This window comes from Rhipicephalus microplus, unplaced genomic scaffold (assembly GCF_043290135.1).
Source record: "Rhipicephalus microplus isolate Deutch F79 unplaced genomic scaffold, USDA_Rmic scaffold_1036, whole genome shotgun sequence".
In the NCBI taxonomy this organism is placed as follows: Eukaryota; Metazoa; Arthropoda; class Arachnida; order Ixodida; family Ixodidae; genus Rhipicephalus; species Rhipicephalus microplus.
In genome coordinates this window covers 7,501-20,000 of record NW_027465583.1, presented here as the reverse complement: position 1 = coordinate 20,000, position 12,500 = coordinate 7,501, and the positions used below count along the sequence as shown (strand labels likewise).

The 12,500-nt window shown below is 60.4% G+C and overlaps 1 non-coding gene across 1 annotated transcript; it reads left to right on the top strand.

Moving 5' to 3' along the window:
* Positions 1-9,255: 9,255 nt before the first annotated feature.
* On the top strand, positions 9,256-11,070 carry LOC142796036 (small subunit ribosomal RNA). The gene has a single exon (XR_012893497.1). It is a non-coding gene; the product is annotated as a small subunit ribosomal RNA (ribosomal RNA).
* The last annotated feature ends 1,430 nt before the right edge of the window (positions 11,071-12,500 follow it).

The following is a 12,500-nucleotide window of genomic DNA, read 5'->3' as shown; positions in this document are numbered from 1 at the left end:
AGGGCTCGAAACAAACCCTAAACCGCGCCAAGTACGGAGGGAACAGCGCGGCTAAGGGCTCGAAACAAACCCTAAACCGCGCCAAGTACGGAAGGAACGGCGCGGAGAGGGCTCGAGACAAAGCTCGACCCTAAACCGCGCCAAGTACGGAGGGAACAGCGCGGCTAAGGGCTCGAAACAAACCCTGAACCGCGCCAAGTACGAAAGGAACGGCGCGCAGTAGGGGTTTAAAACAAAGCTGGTCCCAAAACCGCGCCAAGTACGAAAGGAACAGCGCGGTCGAGACTCGGAAGAAAAAGCTTTCAAAGTGTCGTAGCACGATGCACACTGCTGTTCGTGTGGAACAAACGTGACTACCGTGCTGTACGGTGGAGTTCTGTGCGCAAAAGCGGCGGGTGTGTTTCTAAGCACCACAGCGTTGTGTCAAAAAAGAGGTGCCTGAGAGAAACGCATGCGACTGCCGTGCTTTGCGGCATAGCACCGTGCGCAAAAACGGTGCGCATGCAAGAGGTGTCAGAGCTAGCGAACTTTTGCCACGAGCAACAGGTCACTAAAAGCCTATAGATGACGGTGTTGGAGGAAAAGAAAAATATCGAGAAAGCACTGCGGTGTGCCGTGCGTAGGGACGGGCGCGCGTGCCACATGCCGCCGAAATATGGGTGTCGGAGAAAACAGAGTGCCGCGCGTAACGAGGGGCGCGCGTGTTACAGAGAGATATGCCCAAACGCATGAAAGTGTACGCAGGTGTCCTAAGGCAGTTTTTTTTTTTTTTCCTCATTTTGATGTCGCCCCGGCTGACGTGGTTTTCGTTTTTCCGTGCCGCCCCGGCTGACGCGGTTTTCGTTTTTCCGTGCCGCCCCGGCTGACGCAGTTTTTGCGCCGCCCCGGCTGACGCGGTTTTCGCGCCGCCCCGGCTGACGCGGTTCCGACTTTGCACTTTTTGGCTCACCCCGGCTGGCGGCCCACTCACTCGATCGCCAGGTCTGTTTGCCCCGGTGGTTCCACCGCCAGGCTTAAGCGCGAACTTTTTTTGTTTGTTTTCTTTTGATTAAGCGCAAGCTTTTTTCTTTGTTTTCTTTTGATTAAGCGCGGGCTTTTTTCTTTGTTTTTTTTGCATTCGCCCCGGCAGACGCGGTTTTTGCGCCGCCCCGGCTGACGCGGTTTTTGCCGCCCCGGCTGACGCAGTTCGGACTTAGCACTTTTCGGCTGTGCCTGGCTGGCGGCCCACTCACTCGATCGCCATGTCTGTTTGCCACAGTTTTCCCGGTGGTGCCGCACCCGGGCTCGCCCCGGCTGACGCGGTTTCGTGCCGCCCCGGCAGACGCGGTTTTCGCGCCGCCCCGGCTGACGCGGTTTCGTGCCGCCCCGGCAGACGCGGTTTTTTGCCGCCCCGGCTGACGCAGTTCGGACTTGGCACTTTTTGGCTGAGCCTTGCTGGCGGCCCACTCACTCGATCGCCATGTCTGTTTGCCACAGTTTTCCCGGTGGTGCCGCACCCGGGCTCGCCCCGGCAGACGCGTTTTTTTTTTCTTTCGCCCCGGCTGACGCAGTTTTCGCGCCGCCCCGGCAGACGCGGTTTTCGCGCCGCCCCGGCAGACGCGGTTTTTTGCGCCGCCCCGGCTGACGCAGTTCGGACTTGGCACTTTTTGGCTGAGCCTGGCTGGCGGCCCACTCACTCGATCGCCATGTCTGTTTGCCACAGTTTTCCCGGTGGTGCCGCACCCGGGCTCGCCCCGGCTGACGCAGTTTTCGCGCCGCCCCGGCTGACGCGGTTTCGTGCCGCCCCGGCAGACGCGGTTTTTTGCGCCGCCCCGGCTGACGCGGTTTTTTGCCGCCCCGGCTGACGCAGTTCGGACTTGGCACTTTTCGGCTGTGCCTGGCTGGCGGCCCACTCACTCGATCGCCATGTCTGTTTGCCACAGTTTTCCCGGTGGTGCCGCACCCGGGCTCGCCCCGGCAGACGCGTTTTTTTTTTTTCTTTCGCCCCGGCTGACGCAGTTTTCGCGCCGCCCCGGCTGACGCGGTTTCGTGCCGCCCCGGCAGACGCGGTTTTTTGCGCCGCCCCGGCTGACGCGGTTTTTGCCGCCCCGGCTGACGCAGTTCGGACTTAGCACTTTTTGGCTGAGCCTGGCTGGTGGCCCACTCACTCGATCGCCATGTCTGTTAGCCACAGTTTTCCCGGTGGTGCCGCACCCGGGCTCGCCCCGGCTGACGCAGTTTTCGCGCCGCCCCGGCTGACGCGGTTTCGTGCCGCCCCGGCAGACGCGGTTTTCGCGCCGCCCCGGCTGACGCGGTTTTTGCCGCCCCGGCTGACGCAGTTCGGACTTAGCACTTTTCGGCTGTGCCTGGCTGGCGGCCCACTCACTCGATCGCCATGTCTGTTTGCCACAGTTTTCCCGGTGGTGCCGCACCCGGGCTCGCCCCGGCTGACGCAGTTTTCGCGCCGCCCCGGCTGACGCGGTTTCGTGCCGCCCCGGCAGACGCGGTTTTCGCGCCGCCCCGGCTGACGCGGTTTCGTGCCGCCCCGGCAGACGCGGTTTTTTGCCGCCCCAGCTGACGCAGTTCGGACTTAGCACTTTTTGGCTGAGCCTTGCTGGCGGCCCACTCACTCGATCGCCATGTCTGTTTGCCACAGTTTTCCCGGTGGTGCCGCACCCGGGCTCGCCCCGGCAGACGCGTTTTTTTTTTTCTTTCGCCCCGGCTGACGCAGTTTTCGCGCCGCCCCGGCAGACGCGGTTTTCGCGCCGCCCCGGCAGACGCGGTTTTTTGCGCCGCCCCGGCTGACGCGGTTTTTTGCCGCCCCGGCTGACGCAGTTCGGACTTGGCACTTTTTGGCTGAGCCTGGCTGGCGGCCCACTCACTCGATCGCCATGTCTGTTTGCCACAGTTTTCCCGGTGGTGCCGCACCCGGGCTCGCCCCGGCTGACGCAGTTTTCGCGCCGCCCCGGCTGACGCGGTTTCGTGCCGCCCCGGCAGACGCGGTTTTTTGCGCCGCCCCGGCTGACGCGGTTTTTTGCCGCCCCGGCTGACACGGTTCGGACTTTGCACTTTTCGGCTGTGCCTGGCTGGCGGCCCACTCACTCGATCGCCATGTCTGTTTGCCACAGTTTTCCCGGTGGTGCCGCACCCGGGCTCGCCCCGGCAGACGCGTTTTTTTTTTTTTTTTCTTTCGCCCCGGCTGACGCAGTTTTCGCGCCGCCCCGGCTGACGCGGTTTCGTGCCGCCCCGGCAGACGCGGTTTTTTGCGCCGCCCCGGCTGACGTGGTTTTTGCCGCCCCGGCTGACGCAGTTCGGACTTTGCACTTTTTGGCTGAGCCTGGCTGGCGGCCCACTCACTCGATCGCCATGTCTGTTTGCCACAGTTTTCCCGGTGGTGCCGCACCCGGGCTCGCCCCGGCAGACGCGTTTTTTTTTTTCCTTCGCCCCGGCAGACGTGGTTCCCCCCCCCCCCTCCGTCTTTCTTTTTGTTTTTTTTTTTCGCCGCGGCTGAAGTGGATTTTTCGGTGCCTCGACGCCCCGGTAGTCGCGGTTTTTCCGTTTCCGCACGGCCCCGGCTGACGCTGCTCGGTCACAGTCGCCTTTTGTGGTGATTGCAGACTTCTTGAGCGCGGGTGTTTTTTTTTTTTGTTGTTGTTGTTGTTTTATTACGCATTCGCTCCAGCAGACGCTGTTTAGACTTTTTGTTTCCTCTTTTATCCTGCGACGAGGTGACGAGGTTTATTCGGTGCCCCGCCGCCCCGGCTGAAGTGATTTTTCCTGTCCCGTGCCGCCCCGGCTGACGCGGTTGGGACTTCGCGTTTGTTCGGCCGCCACGGGTTTTGGCGCACTCGCTCGGTTGCTTGTTGTTGCCACTTGTTGCGAACCCAGGTTTCTTGAGCGAGCGCGGGCGTTTTTTCTTCCTTTCTTTCTTTGTTCTATGTGTTAGCGAATCGGCCTTTAATATCACACGAGGACTCACAACCAACAATTTTCAGTTTGAAGTGTAAAAAATCTGCAGGTGTTGACGTAACTGACTTGCCCCGTACCCTTGAGTACATCCATGAAGTTCTCGTAGTACTACTAAATCGCATTATTCCAAGTGGAGAAATTCCCATAAACTTGCAAACCTCTACACGAAAATCGGTGCGCGTGATAAAGTTGAAAATTATCGTCCGATATCAAATGTGCCTTCTATAACACAAATTCTAGGAAAAAAAAAAAAAAAACACTTGTTCGCCGTTTTCTGCGCCGTGACTGGCAGCACTCCGGCGAAGCGAAACGGGGTCGATTCGAGCACGATATCGGCGTCTTTCGACGTGCTCGCCGGCGACCGTCGCACGAGTACGTCGCACGAGCGCGTCTGCCGGGGCGCCGTTTGCGAAGCCGACGCAAAAGTGGGAACCGCCGCTCGGATGATCGCCGCTTTCGGCAGAGTGAGTGTTGGCACTCCGGGGAAGCGAAACAGCGTGAATGCGCCCACGAAATCGGCGTATTTTGAAGTGCCCGCCGGCGACCGTCGCACGAGTACGGTAAACCGCGTCAGCCGGGGCGTAGTTCGGGACGCCGACGAAAAAGTGGGAAGCGCAACTCGGATCTTCGCCGTTTTTGCAGGAGTGAGTGGCGGCCCTCCTGCGAGACCAAGAAGCATCGATTCGTGCACGAATTCGGCGCCTTTCGACGTGATCGCCGGCGACCGTCGCTCGAGTAGGGCAAACCGCGTCTGCCGGGGCGGGCTTCGGGACGCCGATGCGAAAGTGGGAAACGCTGCTCGGATGTTCGCCGTTTTTGGCCGAGTGAGTGCTGGCACACGGGCGAAGCCAAACGGGGCCGATTACGGCACGATATCGGCGTCTTTCGACGTGCCCGCCGGCGACCGTCGCACGAGTACGGTAAACCGCGTCAGCCCGGGCGGAGTTCGGGACGCCGATGCGAAAGTGGAGAACGCCGCTCGGATCTTCGCCGTTTTTGGAGGAGTGAGTGGCGGCACTCCGGAGAAGCCAAGGAGCGCCAATTAGCGCACGATATCGGCGTCTTTCGACGCGCTCGCCGGCGACCGTCGCACGAGTAGGGCAAACCGCGTCTGCCGGGGCGGGGTTTACGACGCCGACGCAAAAGTGGGAACCGCCGCTCGGATGTTGGCCGTTTTTGGCAGAGTGAGTGCTGGCACTCCGGCGACGCGAAAGAGCGCGAATGCGCCCACGAAAGTGGCGTATTTGGACGTGCGTGACGGCGACCGCTGCAGGAGTACGAAAAACCACGTCAGCCGGGGCGAGCGACACACGGCGGTCTGGGTGCTTATCGCTGCTATTATAGGGGCACCCCGGCAGACGCAGAAAAAAAAAAAAAAATTTTCGACCTTCTTTTTTGCTGGTCGAGCTCGGGTAACCCAGGTCGCAATGGGAGCCGCGCACGAAAGCGGCGTCGCGAGACGCGTTCGCGGTCGCTAGTCGCACGAGCTCGGCAACCGCGTCAGCCGGCGCGGAGTTCGGGATGCCGACGGCTAAGTGGGTACCGCTGCTCGGATGTTCGCCGTTTTTGGCCGAGTGAGTGCTGGCACTCCGGTGAAGCCAAGGAGCGCCAATTCGTGCACGATATCGGCGTCTTTCGACGTGCCCGCCGGCCACCGCCGCACGAGTACGGCAAACCGCGTCTGCCGGGGCGGGGTTCGCGACGCGTACGCAATAGTGGGAACCGTCGCTCGGATGTTCGTCGTCTTTGGCCGAGCGAGTGCTGGCACTCCGGCGAAGCGAAACGGGGCCGATTCGGGCACGATATCGGCGTATTTCGACGTGCTCGCCGGCGACCGTCGCACGAGTACGGCAAAGCGCGTCAGCCGGGGCGAGGTTTGCGACGCCGACGAAAAAGTGGGAAGCGCCGCTCGGATCTTCGCCGTTTTTGCAGGAGTGAGTGGCGGCCCTCCTGCGAGACCAAGAAGCATCGACTCGCGCACGATATCGGTGTCTTTCGACGTGCCCGCCGGCCACCGCCGCACGAGTACGGCAAACCGCGTATGCCGGGGCGGGGTTGGCGACGCCGACGCAAAAGTGGGAACCGCCACTAGGATGTTCGCCGTTTTTGGCAGAGTGAGTGCTGGCACTCCGGCGAAGCGAAAGAGCGCGAATGCGCCCACGAAAGTGGCGTGTTTGGACGTGCTTGACGACGACCACCGCAGGAAAACGAAAAACCACGTCAGCCGGGGCGAGCGACCCATGGCGGTCTGGGTGCTTATCGCTGCTATTATAGGGGCACCCCGGCAGACGCAAAAAAAAAAAAAAAATTTTTTTCGACATTCTTTTTTGCTCGTCGACCTCGGGTGACCCAGGTCGCAGTGGGAGCCGCGCACGAAAGCGGCGTCGCGAGACGGCTTCGCGGTCGCTAGTCGCACGAGCTCGGCAACCGCGTCTGCCGGGGCGGAGTTCGGGACGCCGACGGCTAAGTGGGAACCGCCGCTCGGATGTTCGCCGTTTGTGGCCGAGTGAGTGCTGGCACTCCGGCGAAGCCAAACGGGGCCGATTCCGGCACGATATCGGCGTCTTTCTACGTGCTCGCCGGCGACCGTCGCACGAGTACGGCAAAGTGCGTCTGCCGGGGCGGGGTTTGCGACGCGTACGCAATAGTGAGAACCGTCGCTCGGATGTTCGTCGTCTTTCGCCGAGCCAGTGCTGGCAATCCGGCGAAGCCGAACGGAGCCGATTCGGGCACGATATCGGCGTCTTTCCACGTGCTCGCCGGCGACCGTCGCACGAGTACGGTAAACCGCGTCAGCCGGGGCGGAGTTCGGGACGCCGATGCGAAAGTGGGAAGCGCCGCTCGGATCTTCGCCGTTTTTGGAGGAGTCAGTGGCGGCACTCCGGTGAAGCCAAGGTGCGCCAATTCGCGCACGATATCGGCGTCTTTCGACGTGCCCGCCGGCCACCGTCGCACGAGTACGGCAAACCTCGTCTGCCGGGGCGGGGTTTGCGACGCCGACGCAAAAGTGGGAACCGCCGCTCGGATGTTCGCCGTTTTTGGCAGAGTGAGTGCTGGCACTCCGGCGAAGCGAAAGAGCGCGAATGCGCCCACGAAAGTGGCGTGTTTGGACGTGCTTGACGACGACCACCGCAGGAAAACGAAAAACCACGTCAGCCGGGGCGAGCGACCCATGGCGGTCTGGGTGCTTATCGCTGCTATTATAGGGGCACCCCGGCAGACGCAAAAAAAAAAAAAAATTTTTTTCGACATTCTTTTTTGCTCGTCGACCTCGGGTGACCCAGGTCGCAGTGGGAGCCGCGCACGAAAGCGGCGTCGCGAGACGGCTTCGCGGTCGCTAGTCGCACGAGCTCGGCAACCGCGTCTGCCGGGGCGGAGTTCGGGACGCCGACGGCTAAGTGGGAACCGCCGCTCGGATGTTCGCCGTTTGTGGCCGAGTGAGTGCTGGCACTCCGGCGAAGCCAAACGGGGCCGATTCCGGCACGATATCGGCGTCTTTCTACGTGCTCGCCGGCGACCGTCGCACGAGTACGGCAAAGTGCGTCTGCCGGGGCGGGGTTTGCGACGCGTACGCAATAGTGAGAACCGTCGCTCGGATGTTCGTCGTCTTTCGCCGAGCCAGTGCTGGCACTCCGGCGAAGCCGAACGGAGCCGATTCGGGCACGATATCGGCGTCTTTCCACGTGCTCGCCGGCGACCGTCGCACGAGTACGGTAAACCGCGTCAGCCGGGGCGGAGTTCGGGACGCCGATGCGAAAGTGGGAAGCGCCGCTCGGATCTTCGCCGTTTTTGGAGGAGTCAGTGGCGGCACTCCGGTGAAGCCAAGGTGCGCCAATTCGCGCACGATATCGGCGTCTTTCGACGTGCCCGCCGGCCACCGTCGCACGAGTACGGCAAACCTCGTCTGCCGGGGCGGGGTTTGCGACGCCGACGCAAAAGTGGGAACCGCCGCTCGGATGTTCGCCGTTTTTGGCAGAGTGAGTGCTGGCACTCCGGCGAAGCGAAAGAGCGTGAATGCGCCCACGAAAGTAGCGTATTTGGACGTGCTTGACGGCGACCGCCGCAGGAGTACGAAAAACCACGTCAGCCGGGGCGAGCGACCCACGGCGGTCTGGGTGCTTATCGCTGCTATTATAGGGGCACCCCGGCAGACGCAGAAAGAAAAAAAAAAATGGGGACATGGCGTGCGTCACCGTGCGGCTTCGCAGCGTTGCCGAAGTCGCCGAGCCCTTCGACTGAGCCGAACGGCGGACAGGGAACGTTGGTCGGCCGTTCTAACCTGTCGGTGCCACGCCGAGACGTCGTTAAGGAAAACCGCGTCGTGGGCCTCTACGACGCCGTCGAGTCGTTGTACGTTTGGTGTCCAGCGTGTCGGCGGCGAGTAGCGGACACGTCGTTCACGACTTCGGTCTTTCGCAGTCGACGCGAACTTGCGGAGAGTCGTGGTGCCTCACGTTTTCGGCAGAAACCGCGGCGGAATTTTCCCGTGCGTGCGCGCACGACCTCGGTGCTGTGCCGTCAGCGTAGTGTTGCACAAACTCGTGGCCTACCCAAGGTGCGGTACGTTTGCGGCCGTATCCTCGGTGGGAATTTCGTGAGTAGGGTCGCAAATTCTACGACCTCGGCGGGTTTGAGAGCGACGTAGACTTGTGGCACGCTCAACATGCCACACGTTTCGGGGCACACCCGCGGTGAAATTTTCTCGAGTACGCTCGTATTAGGGCCCAAGGAGGTCTGGGTACTTATCGCTGCTATTATGTGGGGGTTCTCGTGAGCGGCGTACGCGAAAGCGACCGGGTGTCTGATATGCGGCGGGCTTCGGCCTCGTCAAGCGTGTCCTCGGGTCTGCTCCAGGGGAATCCACGGCAGTCGTCTGCAGCCTCATCCGCTTGATGCGTTAGGGGCTGGTTGTCGGACGGTGCCGTTTTACCACGATATCGAGGTGTGTTCCGTGTCGTCCTCGGGCGATTCAGATGCGAAAGCGCCGAAGACGCGGGCGTGACCCGTCGTCTGGCGGCTTTGCAGTCTCGGCTCCGTTGCTAGTTCCGGCCGGTCCACCGACAGTGCAGCGGGCTTGGGCAACCCGCACGGCGCGACCGAGTCGATGCAACGAAAAAGAGCGAGCATGAACGTGCTTCTTGCCGCACGGCTCCCACTCGTCTTTCGGGAAGGTTGTGCCGTAGCGAGCTCGAACGCCGTCATCTCGGAGTGCAAAATAAGCGTGTTGGGGCGCCTGAAGGTGGCCTCCGCCGCACACAGACTGCGTCCGGCCCGCCGAGGGCGAGGACGGACGCGCAGTCGAACGATTACCTGGTTGATCCTGCCAGTAATCATATGCTTGTCTCAAAGATTAAGCCATGCATGTCTAAGTACATGCCGAAATAAGGCGAAACCGCGAATGGCTCATTAAATCAGTTATGGTTCCTTAGATCGTTTCTTCCTACTTGGATAACTGTGGCAATTCTAGAGCTAATACATGCAGTGAGCCTGGAGCCCTTTGGGTAACGGGTGCTTTTATTAGACCAAGATCGATCGGGTTTCGGCCCGTATTGTGTGGTGACTCTGGATAACTTTGTGCTGATCGCATGGCCACGAGCCGGCGACGTTTCTTTCAAGTGTCTGCCTTATCAACTTTCGATGGTAGGTTACTTGCTTACCATGGTTGTTACGGGTAACGGAGAATCAGGGTTCGATTCCGGAGAGGGAGCCTGAGAAACGGCTACCACATCCAAGGAAGGCAGCAGGCGCGCAAATTACCCACTCCCGGCACGGGGAGGTAGTGACGAAAAATAACAATACGGGACTCTTTTGAGGCCCCGTAATTGAAATGAGTACACTCTAAATCCTTTAACGAGGATCAATTGGAGGGCAAGTCTGGTGCCAGCAGCCGCGGTAATTCCAGCTCCAATAGCGTATACTAAAGCTGCTGCGGTTAAAAAGCTCGTAGTTGGATCTCAGTTCCAGACGAGTAGTGCATCTACCCGATGCGACGGCTCGGACTGAACATCATGCCGGTTCTTTCTTGGTGCACTTCATTGTGTGCCTCGAGATGGCCGGTGCTTTTACTTTGAAAAAATTAGAGTGCTCAACGCAGGCGAGTCGCCTGAATAAACTTGCATGGAATAATAGAACAAGACCTCGTTTCTGTTCTGTTGGTTTTTGGAATACGAGGTAATGATTAAGAGGGACGGACGGGGGCATTCGTATTGCGGCGCTAGAGGTGAAATTCTTGGACCGTCGCAAGACGAACTACTGCGAAAGCATTTGCCAAGAATGTTTTCATTGATCAAGAACGAAAGTCAGAGGTTCGAAGGCGATCAGATACCGCCCTAGTTCTGACCATAAACGATGCCAACCAGCGATCCGCCTGAGTTACTCAAATGACTCGGCGGGCAGCTTCCGGGAAACCAAAGTATTTGGGTTCCGGGGGAAGTATGGTTGCAAAGCTGAAACTTAAAGGAATTGACGGAAGGGCACCACCAGGAGTGGAGCCTGCGGCTTAATTTGACTCAACACGGGAAAACTTACCCGGCCCGGACACTGGGAGGATTGACAGATTGAGAGCTCTTTCTTGATTCGGTGGATGGTGGTGCATGGCCGTTCTTAGTTGGTGGAGCGATTTGTCTGGTTAATTCCGATAACGAACGAGACTCTAGCCTATTAAATAGGTGCGGGGTTCCCAGCACCTTACAACCTTCTTAGAGGGACAAGCGGCTCCTAGCCGCACGAAACAGAGCAATAACAGGTCTGTGATGCCCTTAGATGTCCGGGGCCGCACGCGCGCTACACTGAAGGAAGCAGCGTGTCTTTATCCCTGTCTGAAAAGACTGGGTAACCCGTGGAACTTCTTTCGTGATTGGGATAGGGGCTTGCAATTGTTCCCCTTGAACGAGGAATTCCCAGTAAGCGCGAGTCATAAGCTCGCGTTGATTACGTCCCTGCCCTTTGTACACACCGCCCGTCGCTACTACCGATTGAATGATTTAGTGAGGTCTTCGGACCGATGTCCGGCGCGGCCTTTCGGTTGCGCCGGTCTGTTGGAAAGATGACCAAACTTGATCATTTAGAGGAAGTAAAAGTCGTAACAAGGTTTCCGTAGGTGAACCTGCGGAAGGATCATTAACGGATTGTGAAGGGTGAGCGCCTCAGCTGCGTCTGCGCCCGACACTTTCTGCCGCTGACCCCGTTTGGACGCGGGGTCGGCTTTTCCCCACGGGGCTGCCTGAATGTGGAGCGGCACCCCGTGACAAATTGTTGCGCCCAGCGGACGCCAACACCGCGACCTTGGACGGTCGGCCAGGTGGCGGACGCGGGTACAAACGGCGCAACGCACTCATAGGTCGGCTTTCGACCCGCCACTGCACCGTGGCTCGAAGCGCTCGAAATGCGCGACCCGACCGCTGCGGGACCGCCTAGTACTGTAAACAGGAGCGGCGGAGCGCGAACGGCGAGTCGTGGTTACGTCGGTAGAAGGCGAGGCTGCGCGTTCCCGAAACGCCAGCCGAGTGCCCTCCCGACCGTTCGAGCGTGCAAGAACGAGACCCGACAATCGCGCGGCGACTGCCAAGTACGAGAGGAACGGCACAAGCGTCGGCGGTCGGTCAAGGAACTGGCGATGTGACGGGTCCGCTGTGCACCAGTGCATACCGTCCCGCCGTCCGCGGCAAGCGCCTCCGCGTCCTCGGGTGACGGAGGCTGCCGGTCGGTTCTTGCAGGCGAGGGATCTCGCTGGCACCGGTTCGCGTTGACGCGCGGCCGGTCATGGCACGGCGATGCGACGGCCGAGGTGCGCAGTACTCGATGGAGGAACCGCACGCTCCGATGACCGTCCCGCCCTCCGCGGCGTATGCGTACCGACCGTAATGGTTGCAGCAGCGCCGGCCGGCTTTTGAATTCGCCACACGAAACACGGTGCGAGATCGCGGTTAGGGGAGCGTCGACGTTGCCAGGCGTTTTGCTTGCTGCCGAGGGAAAGGCGGCACGGCCACGTCGCGCTCGTCGCGATTAGCGGGTCTGCGCGCTTTGGGAAGGTGCCGCAACGACTTGCCGAAAGAGGAAGCACGGAAGAACGAGGGACTTGGACGTCCCGACAATTGAACGCACTTGCGGCCAGGCCCTTGCTGGCTTCGTTCTTCCGCCTCGAGTAGGCTCGTACGCGGCTCCGGCGCCGAAAGTGGTCCTTGGCACCGACTTCGGTGGACGTGGGAAGTGCCGCGCAAGTACGGCGCGCCTGGCTCCACCTGTTGGCTAAAGTAGGCAGCCGGATCGGCATTTTGGTGTGCGGTGGCAAACCGTGGATGCGAAAAAAGCTTGTGCGATTTCGTGGAACAAAAAGCGGGGGTCCCCCTTTTTATGCGGAGGAGACCGACCCGCCCGCCGTGGTGAACCGCGACGCCACGGTAAAAACGGGAGAGGCTTGTCGATGGGACCGTGCATCCCGCGCTCCACGGAGGCCGGGAGGCGGCCGCCCGAGGAAATGTGTAGCCGTCGAGGCCCGCATCTGCGTGCACTCTTATCCAAATGGGTGTACCGCAGGCATTTTCTGGTTAGGC